The sequence below is a fragment of the Periplaneta americana genome, unplaced genomic scaffold, assembly GCF_040183065.1.
Source record: "Periplaneta americana isolate PAMFEO1 unplaced genomic scaffold, P.americana_PAMFEO1_priV1 scaffold_85, whole genome shotgun sequence".
In the NCBI taxonomy this organism is placed as follows: domain Eukaryota; kingdom Metazoa; phylum Arthropoda; class Insecta; order Blattodea; family Blattidae; genus Periplaneta; species Periplaneta americana.
Genome location: NW_027185566.1, coordinates 540505 through 554723, shown reverse-complemented (window position 1 = coordinate 554723; position 14219 = coordinate 540505). Strand labels below are relative to the sequence as shown.

Sequence of the window (14219 nt, the reverse complement as noted above, 5' to 3'; positions counted from 1 at the left end):
CCGTTTGGACCAAGTGCTTAAAACCAAGAGAATTGTGGACTTTGATTATGCCACACTAGGAGCAGGATTGAGACTTCAAAATGGGGAGCTTTTTTTAATTAAGGCTCAGGCTCTAAAACAGGAGTATTATTTAACTCCAACGGAGGGTCTTGGTTCCAGCAGTAGGTTTATGCCACAGTATTTAGGTAAACGATATCCGCTCCCTGTTATGCTACTCAAAAATCAAAAGGAAGTGAACCTAGTTAAAAAAACTCCAAAGATCTACAAGTATCAAGAAGCCCAAATAGGCGCGGTTGTGTCTTTAAGTTTGGATGAACGATATTTGAATTTGATTCCCAAAAATATTGTGGATAAAGATTATGAAACCCCTGTCAACTTGAGAGCTTACCTGAGAGAAGTGGCTTTTAGAACTATTGAGAAATGACCTGTGGGTTTATGGGTTGTTTGTGCGTAAAAACCAGTCTTTGGGGATTCTTGGTTTTAAATCTTCACTAAAGATATTCCGTTTGGAGTCTATTACTTTTGATTGTGGTTTATTTTTAAAACCACCTAAGGACATAATACTATGCCAGATAACTTCGTGAGTGAGTTGGTTTTTATACCTCTGAGCGTTGAGTAACAAGTTTTTGTATTCATTTGGGTAAGTTGTTTTAAAGGGGTCATTCACCCAGACAAAAAACGGCACGACCATATCGTTCACTTGGGAACCACCGTGTCCATACCCTTTACCATCTTCATTGAGGCGTTCTCCGTGATCAGATGTGTAGAAAAGTAGAGTAGGTTCTTTAGATTTTTTTAAGTCTTGGATGATATGAGCAATTTGCCAATCCAAAAATAAGATAGTATTGTCATAAGTATTGAGAAGTTTTGTATGGTTTTCTGGCTTGAGAACATCGTAATATAGGTCAGGATTAAACATTTTTGGCTGAAATTCTCCGGTTAAATCAATGGGAGGTGTCATATAAGGTGGATGGGATCCAAAAGAGTTAAGAATAAACAGTTTGTTTGGGCTGGGGGTATCCATTTGTTTAAAGGCACTGTACATATTGTCCTTGTAAGAATGGATACCAGAGGACCGCTGAACGGATTTCACTACGGCAAGCATAGAGTCTTCATCGTCCTGACTGACGATGAAGGTAGGGTACCCTACCTTGGTAAAATAGTAAGGAAAAACCTGTTGAGGAGCGTTTAAAACATCTTGGGAACACTCTATATTGTAAAACATATATTTCCAAGAAAGATAAGTGATACTGGCACAAGAGCGGTTGAGACCAAAGTTAATCAGTTTTTCTTTTGCCAATAAAGGAGTTGTCTGTCTATGGTAGCCATTAATGCCAAAATGTTTACCATTGGCACTTTCTCCTATCATGGCGTAAATATTGAGCGGTTTGTTATGGTATTCCAGTTGTAAAGAATAGTCTTTTTTTTCTTGGGAGAGAGAACTCCAAGCCGCAAGAACTCTATGCCTCATATGGAAGGTGGTAGAGTAAGGGATGGGGATATAATTAACATTGGAACTGTAATAAAAAATTTTATTGTAAAGCCCTATCAAAAGAAATTTAATAAACACAAAAGCAATAACGAGTGATAAAACCACTTGGAACCGAGAATAGTATTGGGGCGTTTTATTACGAGTGAACCTCCACAATCCAACTAAAAGGACGAGGGCGACGAAAAATAATGCAAAAAATTTCCAAGTTAAAAAGCGAGAAATCTCTGTAGTGTTGGTCTGGATAAGAAAAATCCAAATGGTATTGGGGACAATGTCAAAGTGAGCTATATAGTAGAGGTATATCATCACAAATTCTATAATAATCACAAGGCTCCCAGCAATTTTAGAAAAAACAGGGCTGATGGCGTAAAAAATATAAGCTGTCAAATAGGTAAAAACAATAGATACCAAAAGAGAAGCCGTATTAATTTCTCTAAAGCACCAGTCTAATAGTGTAATTATGTTGATAACAGAACCGTAAACTAAGGGAGTTTTAGAGAAAAGAATTTTTTGGAGCTGAGTTTTTAAAATACGCATGTCAAATTTTAATAAAATTATTGTAAAAATCAAAGAGAATTGTAAGGTAAACCCAATTGCCCAATATTGAAATACTAGCAGAAGTTTATATAATTCTTTTACCATTGGAGTTGTTGGAGTATGGGGAGGAGCTGATGGAATATGTCTAAATTGATTTTTAAAACTTGAGCCAGTCTAAAATCTAGGTGGTTGAGCTGGAATAAAATCAATTTTTCGTGCTTTTGGAGGTACGCTTGTAACAATTTGATACTCTTAATATCTGGGGTGTACTGGTTTTTGTATTTTTTGTCTGCAATATTTTCAAAAGGAGAGGTCAGTTCGGTAAAGGTCAGATCCATAAAATGGCTTAAAAAGGCATCTGTATTTTTGTCTAAACAGGCTAGTCCTGTGGCACCGTATGTACTTATATGTGGAGCGTTTTCTGCTGCCAGTAAAAATGGATTTTTAATATCTGCATAGTCGGAGAGGTAAGAGTTTATATAGCTTTTAAACTGCTTTTGCAGTTCCTTTTTGCTGAGCTTTTCTGGGGGTTGGTGGTACTTTTGGTAATAGTCCTCTTTAAAGCAAACTTCGGCAAGATACTTGGCTTGGTTGGTGTACTCCAAATAATAATGGCTCAAACGGTATACCAACTGCTGATATTGATACTTAAGTTCACTCAAAGAGAGTGGAACTTGAGCAAAACTGGTTTGCCCCACCCCTATGGTTATAAACCATACTAAAATCCATTTTTTCATATTAAATTTTATATCCTTGTATTTATTTCAGGGCGTTTCCGCCCTGAGAGTTGTGGAGAGTTGCGACTAATAAGGGTTATTAATCCAATCCCCTACAGGATCACCCTGACAATCTACACCATCGGCAGAGACAATGGTGTTGTTGTTACCAACGCTATTGTAAACGAGCATACCAATCCGAGAGAGAGCGTTTCCTTGGAGTTTGTAATAGAAGCTATAGAGCGTTTGTTCTTTGGCATTGGCATTCTTTATAACACCCCAAGATCTACGGACACAGGTTTTGTCATTAAAGTGGGTGTCAGGTACTTTTCCTCCTGCGGGATCTTTTACTGGTACTGAAAATGAAATGGGCTGGTCAAAATACTTTCGGGAATCTTCTTGTGGGTTGTTATATACATCATGCCCATAAAGAATATACATACCTTTGTCATGAATTTCGAACTCTACTCCGTTGTCATAAATAATATCTAAGCCGCTATAATCCGCCTGACTAGGTGTAGGCATCCAGTTGATCATCCCAGAGGCGGTTTCGTTTTCGATTTTAGGGAAAGAGTTTATATCTACCTGAATAGAAGTGGGCGGGATAAGATTGGTGTTTCCCACAGGAGTAGAGGAGCTACAAGCGCCTAAAAAGAGAGTTGCAGCCAAAAAGACAGCCAAAAAGACAGCCGAAGTTATAGTTTCGTTCATAATGTGTTCCTTTATTGTTTGTTAAGTTTTTGTTGTTTGTAAAGCAGTTGGTACTTTGTTGCAATTTTTTGTTCTGCTCTGTAGAGTATTTTGTACTGCTTTACTTGACGATAGAGAGCGATATTATAGATACCAGTGATAGCGAGAAGCACTAGTAAAAAAATCATCGTTAGCTCGTAGTTATCCATATGGTTTACCAGATATTGTCAAAAGAGAGTCCCAACCTGAAACCGATTTCGGTAGCGTTGAACAACCCGACACCGAAGGCAGTATGGAAGATGGCTTGAAGACTGAGCCAGTCGAGCACAGGGTATTTAGCCCCCAATGCAAAAGTAAAGTGTAGAGCGGGTAAGATGTTGGCTTGACCTGGTATGCTGTCCAGAGGGTTGTTAAAATCCTCGTTAGAGGAGATTCCATCCCCAGTATTGAACTGTACGCCGAGTCTAAACCCGAAGTCGAAGAAAAGATATTCCAAACCTAAGTAAGCCCTCATGGCGATTTCATAGGTGAGTTGGAAGTACTGGAAGTCCACAGAAGTGGATTTGCTCCCATCTTTGTGTTGTCCAGAGAATCCAGGCACATTTCCAAATGTAAAAGTGTTGAGCATGGCGATCCAAGAGCCGTCTTTTCTGGTTTCAAAACCGACATAGAATCCTCCGGAATGTCCTCCGTTGAGATGTTTCCCAGTGTATTTGAAAACATCGTTGTCGGTGTCCTTAAAGTCGACCAGACTGCTGAGAGGACCTTGGAAAGTTTGTAACAGGTTCATATTGTAGTGGTATTCTCCCCCTAAAAAGACGCTGTTTTTGTTTGCAGCAAAAGAAGTATGTGGTTTCCAGAGCGTAAAACAAAGTACCGCAAGAAGCCAGAGAGATTTTTTCATAAGCCCTCCTCCTAAAAAAGAAATAACGTAAAAAAACGTAATATTAAATATAAGGGGGGGGGGGGGGGGGGGGGGGGGCAGTCAAGCTTTTTCTCAGAAAAAGCTTGACTGCCCCCTGAGGTGCGCAAAGAAATTTTGTCACCTCTGTTGGGAGTAGTTGTAGCCTGATGTGGAGGTTTGGGCTATATATTATTTGGGGCTAGTTCTTGTTTTGGGAGCTTATAACGGGTGTCTCTTTCTGGGGGATTTTATCTGCTAAAAAAAGTTTGAATTTTTTACCTGAAGAGGAGTATATTTTGAAACAAGAAAAAACTAGATTTTCAGTTAATAAGCAGAAAACCCATAGATATTGGGTAAGGGGATTGGTATGAAGTTAGAAGTGGATCGTTCATCTGAGGATTTTTTAAAAGTTAAAACAGCGGTTCAAGAAAGTGAAGCCGCTTATCTTAAGTTGTTAGAAGACTTGGTGAATATAGATACCGATACAGGAAATATGGATGGTTCCATTAAAATTACCACACTTTTAAAAAAGGAATTAGAATCCATAGGGGCTCAAGTGGAATTATTCCACTCAGAAAAAGGAGTGCATTTGGTGGCTCGGCTCCAAGGGAGTGGTAAAAAAGTGGCGTTTCTTTATGACCATACCGACACCGTTATCCCTAATAAAGAGGATTTTCACTTTCGGTATGACAAAACTACACAAATTGCCTACGGACCAGGTACTTCCGACTCCAAAGGTTCGGTGGCTTTTTTGGTGCAAAACCTCAAAATTATGCACAATTTAAAACTCACTCCCTATAAAGAACTGATTTTGTACCTAGATGCCGAAGAAGAAACAGGATCCGACTTGAGCAAACAGTTGGTGGAATCTTTGGCAAAACAAGCCGATTACGCCTTTGTAGCCGACGGAGGAAGACCCGATTTAGGAATAGTAACAAAACGTAAAACAGTAGGGCATTACACCATTACCATACAAGGCACAGCAGGACACGCAGGAAACGGAGCTCAATCTTCATCTAACGCCATGACAGAAGCAGGACATATTATTGTAGCTTTAGAAAACATAGCGTCTCCACTTCCTAAAAATCCGTCCGAATATACCCTCCAAGCTCTTAAAGAAAAAGGGATTAAGGATTATGGGCAATTTGTACCGGAGAATACTATTAATGTGGGGGTTTTAAAGCAACCCGATGGAGCCAAAACGAATATTATTTGTGGTCAGGTGGTTTTGGAGTTGGATGTTCGATGTTTTGAACAGTCAGAACACGAAAGGATAGTCCAAGAAATTTATGCCCTCGCAAAACACCCACAACGGCAAGGAATACACATTACCGTTACTGGTCAGCAAGAGTACGAAGCTGTAGAAGCCAAAGGCGAACAAAAAGGTTTGGCGGATCTTTATTCTCTGTTAGGTAAAGAGCTTTTAGATAAAGAAATCACACATTGGCAGGCAGGAGGAGTCACTCCTGGAAATGTTATGGCTTTACACACTCCCATTTTAGATAGCGTAGGAGTAGATGCCAACCCAGCGTTAGAGCATTCTATTTATGAAGAGCTTTATGTGGATTCTTATGTTCCAAGAAGTATTTTAATGATTGAGTTTATTAAAGCCGCAGATAACTTGTAGGGGTATGATATGGCTTATAGGGGTGCTTTACTGTGGATACTTTTTGTTGTAGTTTGTTCCAAGTTGTGGGGGGCTACTCTACAAGAAACAGAAAATATTTATGAAAAGTACAGAGAAGACAAAACTGGGAATTACATTTGGACACAGGAAGCCAAACTATTTTTTAATACTCGCATGGGAGAAATTTTTTATACCACTCCAGTATACAGGAAAGGTCATATTAAAGCTCTACCAGTAGCCAAAGATAACCAAGTACTTCAATTTCCAGTTTTTAACCCCCACTTTGGACACTATACATTAGGCTCCTTAATTCAGTCAGCTCCTGTGGAAGGTTATGCTATTTGGTATCAAGGTAAGTTAATTCTAGAAGAGTATCCGAAAATGGATGAAAATCAAACACATATTTGGTTTTCGCTCACAAAAACTCTCAATTCTTTGGGTATCTATCTTCTTTCTCAGGCGGGTCAGCTCCAGTTTACAGATACCATAACTCAATACCTTCCAGAACTCAAAGGATCTTTTTGGGATAAAGTCAGCTTAGAGGATGCAATGAATATGGCTTCTGGTATAGGTGGAGAAAGTGGTATGGACTTTGAGTTTGTCTCTCCAAAAGCAATGTTTCAATTTTTTAAAACACTCAAGCCAAGTAAACCATCGGGGCGATTTTGGGCTTATTCTAATGCCAATGCTTTTTTATTGGGTTTAATTATTGAAAGAGTATCAGGGGAGAGATATGGCGATTTTATTCAAAATTACATTTGGCAAAAAATAGGAGCTGAACACGATGCTCAGGTGAGAATGATCTCCCAAAAACTGCCCTATTCTACGGCTTCTGGAGGATTTATTTCTTCTCTTAGAGATATGGTTCGTTATGGGTTAGTTTATGTGCCTCATTCTTCTTTTTCGGTTGTACCGTCTGAATGGATTAGCCTCATACAGAACCAAGATTATCATTTACAGTTCAGTCCAAAAACCCAAAAGAGATGGGAGGAGCTTTTTCCAAAAGAAAAAATTCGTGCTCATTTTCAATGGGACTATATTTTTGAAGATGGAGATTTTCTTAAATCTGGATATGGAGGACAGGGACTATATATCTCTCCTAAAAAACAACTGATTATCGCTTGGTTTATGGCAGAAGATAAAATGGATGTCCCTTCTGGTAAGCTCTCTAAACAACAGCAGGCACTCTCTTTGGCTAGATCACTAGCCAAAGAATATTTTCTTGAGAAAAAAGAGAGTCCCTTACAATAGGAGAAATTTTTTTAGGTGGTTATTTCGCTGTGAGTTTTTGGGTGTCCTGAGCAATCATCAACTCTTCATTAGTAGGCATAAGAACTACTTTTATAGCGGAATTGTCTTCGCTGATAACGGTAGCTTTACCTCGTACATCATTTTTTGCATCGCTGAGTTTAACACCAAAGATAGAAAGTCTAGAAGCGATCCATTTTCTCATTTCTTTTCCATTTTCTCCAATACCAGCGGTAAAAATAATAGCATCTACACGTCCTAGCAGGGCGGCATACCCACCAATATAGTGTACTACTCTATGGACAAAAGCATCAATAGCGAGTTGAGCATTTTTATCCCCTTCTTCAGCAGCACTTTCTATATCTCTTAAGTCCATAGAAAGTTCGGATAATGCTAAAAGCCCACTTTTTTTGTTGAGAGTCTCATCTACTTCTTGAATGGACATATTGCAGTTTTGTGTCATAAAGTAAGGGATGGCAGGGTCAATATCTCCAGAGCGACTTGCCATAATAAGCCCCTGTAATGGAGTTAAACCCATAGAAGTGTCGTAAGACTTTCCATTTTGAATTGCAGATAAACTACAGCCCCCTCCTAGATGACATGTAATGGCATTAAATTTTTCATAAGGAATACCCAATAACTGAGCTGTTTCTTGAGAAACATATTGATGTGAAGTTCCATGAAAACCATATTTTCTAATTTTATTTTTGTGATAAAAATGACTAGGAATAGCGTATCTATAAGACTCAGGAGGCATAGTCTGATGGTAAGCTGTATCAAAAACGGCTACATTAGGAACATTGGGCATAACCGCTTTTATGGATTGAATTCCAATAATATTAGCAGGATTATGTAGAGGTGCTAATGGAACACAAGCTTCAATATCTTTGAGTACTTCATCTGTAATAACGGCAGATTCGGTAAACCTATCTCCCCCATGAACGACTCTGTGTCCTACTGCATTAATTTCAGAGAGAGAAGAAATAACACCAGTATCTTTGCCAGTAATTAAGGTTAATACTCTTTCTACACCTTCTTTGTGGGTTACTTTTCCTAAGTCTTCTGTGAGTTTTTCACCGTTTCCTTTGTAAGATAGTAAAACATTATCCATGCCGATTCTTTCTACTAATCCTATGGCTAGAACGTTTTTTGTGTCCATATCAATGAGCTGGTACTTGAATGTTGTGCTTCCACAATTTAAGACAAAAATTTTCATATGGTCTCCTTGGATATTTAATTTGGCAAATACAGTTTTTGTATCTAAACTTTATATTAAATATACTTTAAATAGGAAAAAAATGGACAAAATATTTCAGCTAGAAATTGGTTCTTGGACAAATCTTAAGGGGCATGCTGTTGTTTATTGGGAATCTAAAGAAAATGAGCCTATTGCTATTTTAGCGGTTAATTTTTGTGTGAGTGTTTTCCCCTTTGACGGAAATTTAATAGCTACCACTTTTCCTTTATGCTATTTTTATTCTAGAGAGGAGTTTATGTTTTATATACAAAGATCTTCTGTGGATTTGATTTCTTTAGGAGAAATGGAAATACCAGAAGAAGAGGATTATCTTTTAACAAAAGTGCAACATAAACAACTCAATAAAGCTATAGAATATTATTTGAGTGTGTATAGAACAAAAATTGCGGATAAAGTAAGTAATCTTTCTCCTTTAGAAAAAGTGGAGCTAACAAGAACTTGGCTGAATCATCTTCAAGTACAAGATAAAAAATCTAATAAAGTTGCCAATACCTCGTCCATTAAAATGCAGATCAAACATTTGTTACTAGATTTAGCAGAAAATGGTATTCCTCAAAAAGATTTAGATGATTTTATTTATTTTCTAGATTCTAAGAGCCGTAAGAGATACAAAATTATGTCTCTTTATCTACAAGAGTTTTTGGCTATTTTGGAAGAAGAATATGAACATGTTTTGGAGATAAGAGAAGCCATTTATAAGCTTAAAAAACCAAAACTATTTTAACTGAGTTCTTCTTGAGTTATTTTTTCTAAGTTTGGTTTTATGTTATCTTCCACAACTTCTTTTGCATTTTGTAGCACATAAATCTTCTCTTTGTAAGTCTCTAGTTCTTGATAACATTTTTCGTACAAGGAAATACCTTTTTGGTACAATTTTAAAGAAGTTTCTAAAGGAACGGAAGAGTCAGAAATTTGAGAGAGTATTTCTTCTAGTTCTTGAAGGTAGTTTTCTAAAGAATTGGAAACTGCTTTTTTTGCCATAATTTTGTCCTTAATTTACTGGTATTGATGAAAAAATATATAAAAAACTTGTCTTTAAAAAAAAAATATAATAAATTTACACAACGGTTTTGCTGGCTTGGCTCAATTGGTAGAGCAGCTGATTTGTAATCAGCAGGTTGAAGGTTCAAGTCCTTTAGCCAGCTTTTTTGTTTTTGGAGGATATTTTGAGTGTTGTTTTAGTGCAAGAAGTAGACTATCCTAAAACGTTTGAAACCATTCAACAACTCAGAACTCACTTGGACGAGTCAACTTTTCTTTCTCGCTTAAAAAAAGAAGTTTCTCAAGGATATCATTTTGTAGGTATTTTTGAAGATGGAAAATATGTGGCTTTGGCTGGGTATCGTTATTCTTTAAATTTAGCTTGGGGAGATTTTCTGTATTGTGATGATTTGGTAGTGCATTCTGATTACAGAAAGAGAGGATATGGTGATAAACTGATGAGGTTTTTGTATCAAGAAGCTAAAAAGAATGGATGTAATTCATTTCATTTGGATAGTGGTGTCCAAAGACATCCAGCCCATAGACTCTATTTAAAAAATAATATGGATATCACTTGCCACCATTTTGGGAGAGACTGTTAAAACCCGAAAGATAAGTTTGACTTTTTTGTTATGTGTTAGTATACTTTATATGTTGTTTCATGGGTAGGTGCCCGAGCGGCCAAAGGGAGCAGACTGTAAATCTGCCGGCGTACGCCTACAGTGGTTCGAATCCACTCCTGCCCATTTTAAATTCTCTTGATATACTCTAGTACTTCTGCTGGATGTTTCCAAGGGAGTTTGATTTTTTTAAATTCTTTAATAATTTTTCCATTTTTTATAATGAAAGTGTGTCTTCCTGATTGCTTTAGATTGTTTTTTAATATTGTTGGTTTGGCTATGCCTAGTTGTTTTGCCAATGTAGAATCTATATCGGAAAGAAGTGGATAGGTAATTTTAAATTTGTCTTTTATTTTGATATGACTGGAGATACTATCCGTATTGACACCCAAAACTTGAGTGTGAGCCTGTTTCAATTCACCAATGAGTGCTTGAAAAGCTTTTATTTCCATATTTCAACCGGGGGTATTGTCTTTTGGATAAAAAAATAGGATATATTGTTGATCTTTCAGATCCTCTGAACTAATATTTTTACCTGTGGTAGATGGTAAATCAAATTGAATAGACATAAAGTCCTCCTTATGTAAGTGGTAGTGTCGTTATTTTGTAGAGTCATATTGAGCAATAAATAAAAAATCTAAACGAATGATATAAAAAAACTTGACTTTCAAATAAAAAATGAATAAATTTACTAGGTTGTTTTGGGTGGTTAGCTCAGTTGGGAGAGCATCTGTTTTACACACAGAAGGTCACAGGTTCGAGCCCTGTACTACCCATTTCTACTTCTCTTGTTTCCATTTGCTGGTTGTTAAATAGGGAGTAGCATTCGTCTTCCTCTATTACTCTTTTGATAAAAAAATTCTTCCACTCTGTTCCTGTTGTATCACCTTTAGCAATAATGAAGATAATTTTGGAGAAAAAGGCGAGATATTCTCGATCCCTTACTACTTGGATAGAATTTATACTTTTATAAACGGAACGAAGATGGTACAAATGAACATAGGGCTGGGATTGTAAGTTTTGAACTAATCTAAAAATAGGGGAATTATCCGCTTGTATTGCTGTACATATAACATAAAGACAAGAAATAGGAGAAATAGTATTAATGTTGAGATGCGTCTTCATCTAAAAAAAGAGTATCAGGATCTTCTAAATTGAGTACATCTCTTACATATAAAATAGGACCAATACAGTTACCCATAATCCGGTATTTTTTTTTGGCTTCAGGGTGAAGAATATAAGTAAATCTTTTCCCTTGAATGTAGGCAAGATTATTTTTGATCATCTCTTTGAAAAGATGATTGTCATTATCAAAAATTGGTTCTAAATAAGATTGAATAAAAGCCATTTCTTCGGGAGTATAGATGGTTCGCATAAAAGAAACATTTTTTTTCATTTGTTTTTTAATTCCTAGTTTGTTAAATTTTGTCGAATATTAAAGATAACAATAATTGCAGAAAAAAAAACCGCAATCTTTTGTATAAAGAAAAATCTATAGAGGAATTATGAAAAAAGTATCGATTTTGTTTGTTCTGGTTATTTCTCTTTTGTCAAAAGAAATTTCTTACTCCCAAGAAAAAGGGAGAGTCATTACTTTAAACGAGTTTATCAAAGCTTACTTGGAGCATTCCTATTCTCTTAAAAGTAAATATGAAGATTTACGAAATGCTAGAGGTCAAAAGTTATTGGCAGAGGCGGCTGATGAGCTTACTTTAACCACAGAAATGGGATATTCTTATGGTCAGGACTATAATAATATTGCAGGTACAAGTGCTAATTTATTTACAGGACAGGTGGGTTTGTCTAAACAGTTTTCTGCTTCTGGGACCATTATTCAAATCCAAGATTCCTTTGGTACAGGAAAAGGCTTAGGGGTAAAAGGGAGTGCTAACAATATTACACTTTCTATTATTCAACCGGTTTTACAGAACTTTTTTGGGTATATGAGCCGTATGCCTATTGCACAAGCGGCTCTGGCGGTAAGAGCAGCGGAGTTAGATTATCAGGAATCTGTGGAGGCGGGTATTTCTGAAGCTGTAAAAACTTATTTGCAGTGGATTTCTTATTACAAAGAAAGAGATATGCTCAAGGAGATTGTTTCTAACAACCAAGTTGTTTTTAACCAAACTAGAGCACAGCTAAGAGCAGGTATTTCTGAAGTATCCGATTTAGAGATTTCTAGAGTAGCGGTAATACAGTACCAGCAACAGCTTTCTGCTAATAAGGCCGACTATGCTTCTATTATTTATGCTTTGAACGACTACCTTCCTGTTTCTGATAATGATAAACCGGACACCAAAGTAGTTACCAATTTTTTGGATATTCCAAACATTGAGATTAACCCTAATTTTATCCGAAGTATCCGTTCTCTCAATTATCTTTTAGATTCAGGACAAATGTCTGTGGATTATGCTCGGAATATGTATCTACCTAGTTTAGATGTGGTGGCTAGTTATGGACAAAACAACGGAGAGAGCCAGTTTTTAGGTTCTTATGCGGGTTCTAGTACAAGAAAGAACTTTTATGTGGGTCTTCAGTTTTCTATGCCTTTATTTTTTATGGAGGCTAGAGGAAAGGAAATTCAAGCAATTGCTCAGTACGAACAAGTACTCTTGCAGAGGGATCAGGCTATTAGAGATATTATTAGATCTTCTAAAGATTTACAAAATCAGCTGAATTTAATGAACGAACAGCTCCAACAACAACAAACTCTTATAGGCGCTCTTAAAAGACAGGTAGCCAGTCAAACTCGTCAATTTAGAAGAGGAACATTGGATCTTGAGAATTTGATTAATGGGCGAAACAGTTTATCTAATGCTATGCTCAATCAGAATGTTTTACAGATACAAGCTTCTCAGCTTTACAACCAGTATTTGGAGCTGATAGATAAACTCCAAGACCAATATGGAGATTCTCTACCGGACAATTTGGTTTTAGAGGATAATTAATATATCCATCAATTAAAAATCTTGCAATTTTTTGTAGAGCAGTCTTTAGTAAAAGACTGCTCTTTATTCACTCTTTGAACTTAGGAAAGGGCTGTATGAGTTTACTATAAAGCAACTATCATGAGCTTTTTTATAGTAATATGTGTTCTTGTATTTATTTCAGGGCGTTTCCGCCCTGAGAGTTGTGGAGAGTTGCGACTAATAGGGGTTATTAATGAAATCCTCCACAGGTTTACCATCACAATTTATACCATCGGCGGAGACAATAGTTTCTTTGTTACCAACTTCATTGAAAATGATCATACCAATCCGAGAGAGAGCGCTTCCTTGGAGTTTGTAATAGGAGAAATAGGCCGTTCTTTCTTTGTCATTTTTCCTAACAGCCCAAGCTCTATAGGCACAGGTTTTGTTATTAAATTGGGTATTAGGTACTCCAGTGAGACCTTTTACTTCAAATGGAATGGGCTGTTCCAAATACTTTTGGGCATCTGGGTCCGGAGAGCCAATAGCATCTGTATGCCCACCACTAGAAATATAAATGCCGTTGTCAAAATAGATACGCACTCCATTGTCATAGTTAATAAATAAGCCGCTATAATCCACCTTACTAGAGGGGCTAGGTGTAGGTATCCAGTTGACCATCCCAGAGGCGGTTTCGTTTTTGATTTCAGGGAGAGAGTTTATATCTACCTTAATAGAAGTCGGGAAAGGATTGGTGTTTCCCACGGGAGTAGAGGAGCTACAAGCGCCTAAAAAGAGAGTTGCAGCCAGAAAGACAGCCAAAGTTATAGTTTTGTTCATAATGTGTTCCTTTATTGTTTGTTAAGTTTTTGTTTGTAAAGCAGTTGGTACTTTGTTGCAATTTTTTGTTCTGCTCTGTAGAGTATTTTGTACTGCTTTACTTGACGATAGAGAGCGATATTATAGATACCAGCAATGAGTAAAACTACTAGTAAAAAAATTATCGTTAGCTCGTAGTTATCCATATGGTCTACCAGATATTGTCAAAGGAGAGTCCCAACCTGAAACCGATTTCGGTAGCGTTGAACAACCCGACCCCGAAGGCAGTATGGAAGATGGCTTGAAGACTGAGCCATTCTAGCACAGGGTATTTAGCCCCTAATGCAAAAGTAAAGTGTAGAGCGGGTAAGATGTTGGCTTGACCTGGTATGCTGTCCAGAGGGTTGTTAAAATCCTC

At 37.0% G+C, this 14219-nt stretch overlaps 2 non-coding genes across 2 annotated transcripts; both read left to right on the top strand.

Annotated features, from left to right (window-relative positions):
• Positions 1 to 9544: 9544 nt before the first annotated feature.
• On the top strand, positions 9545 to 9617 carry TRNAT-UGU (transfer RNA threonine (anticodon UGU)). The gene has a single exon. It is a non-coding gene; the product is annotated as a tRNA-Thr (tRNA).
• A 1159-nt stretch (positions 9618 to 10776) lies between these two features.
• On the top strand, positions 10777 to 10849 carry TRNAV-UAC (transfer RNA valine (anticodon UAC)). Its single transcript has one exon. It is a non-coding gene; the product is annotated as a tRNA-Val (tRNA).
• Positions 10850 to 14219: the final 3370 nt, after the last annotated feature.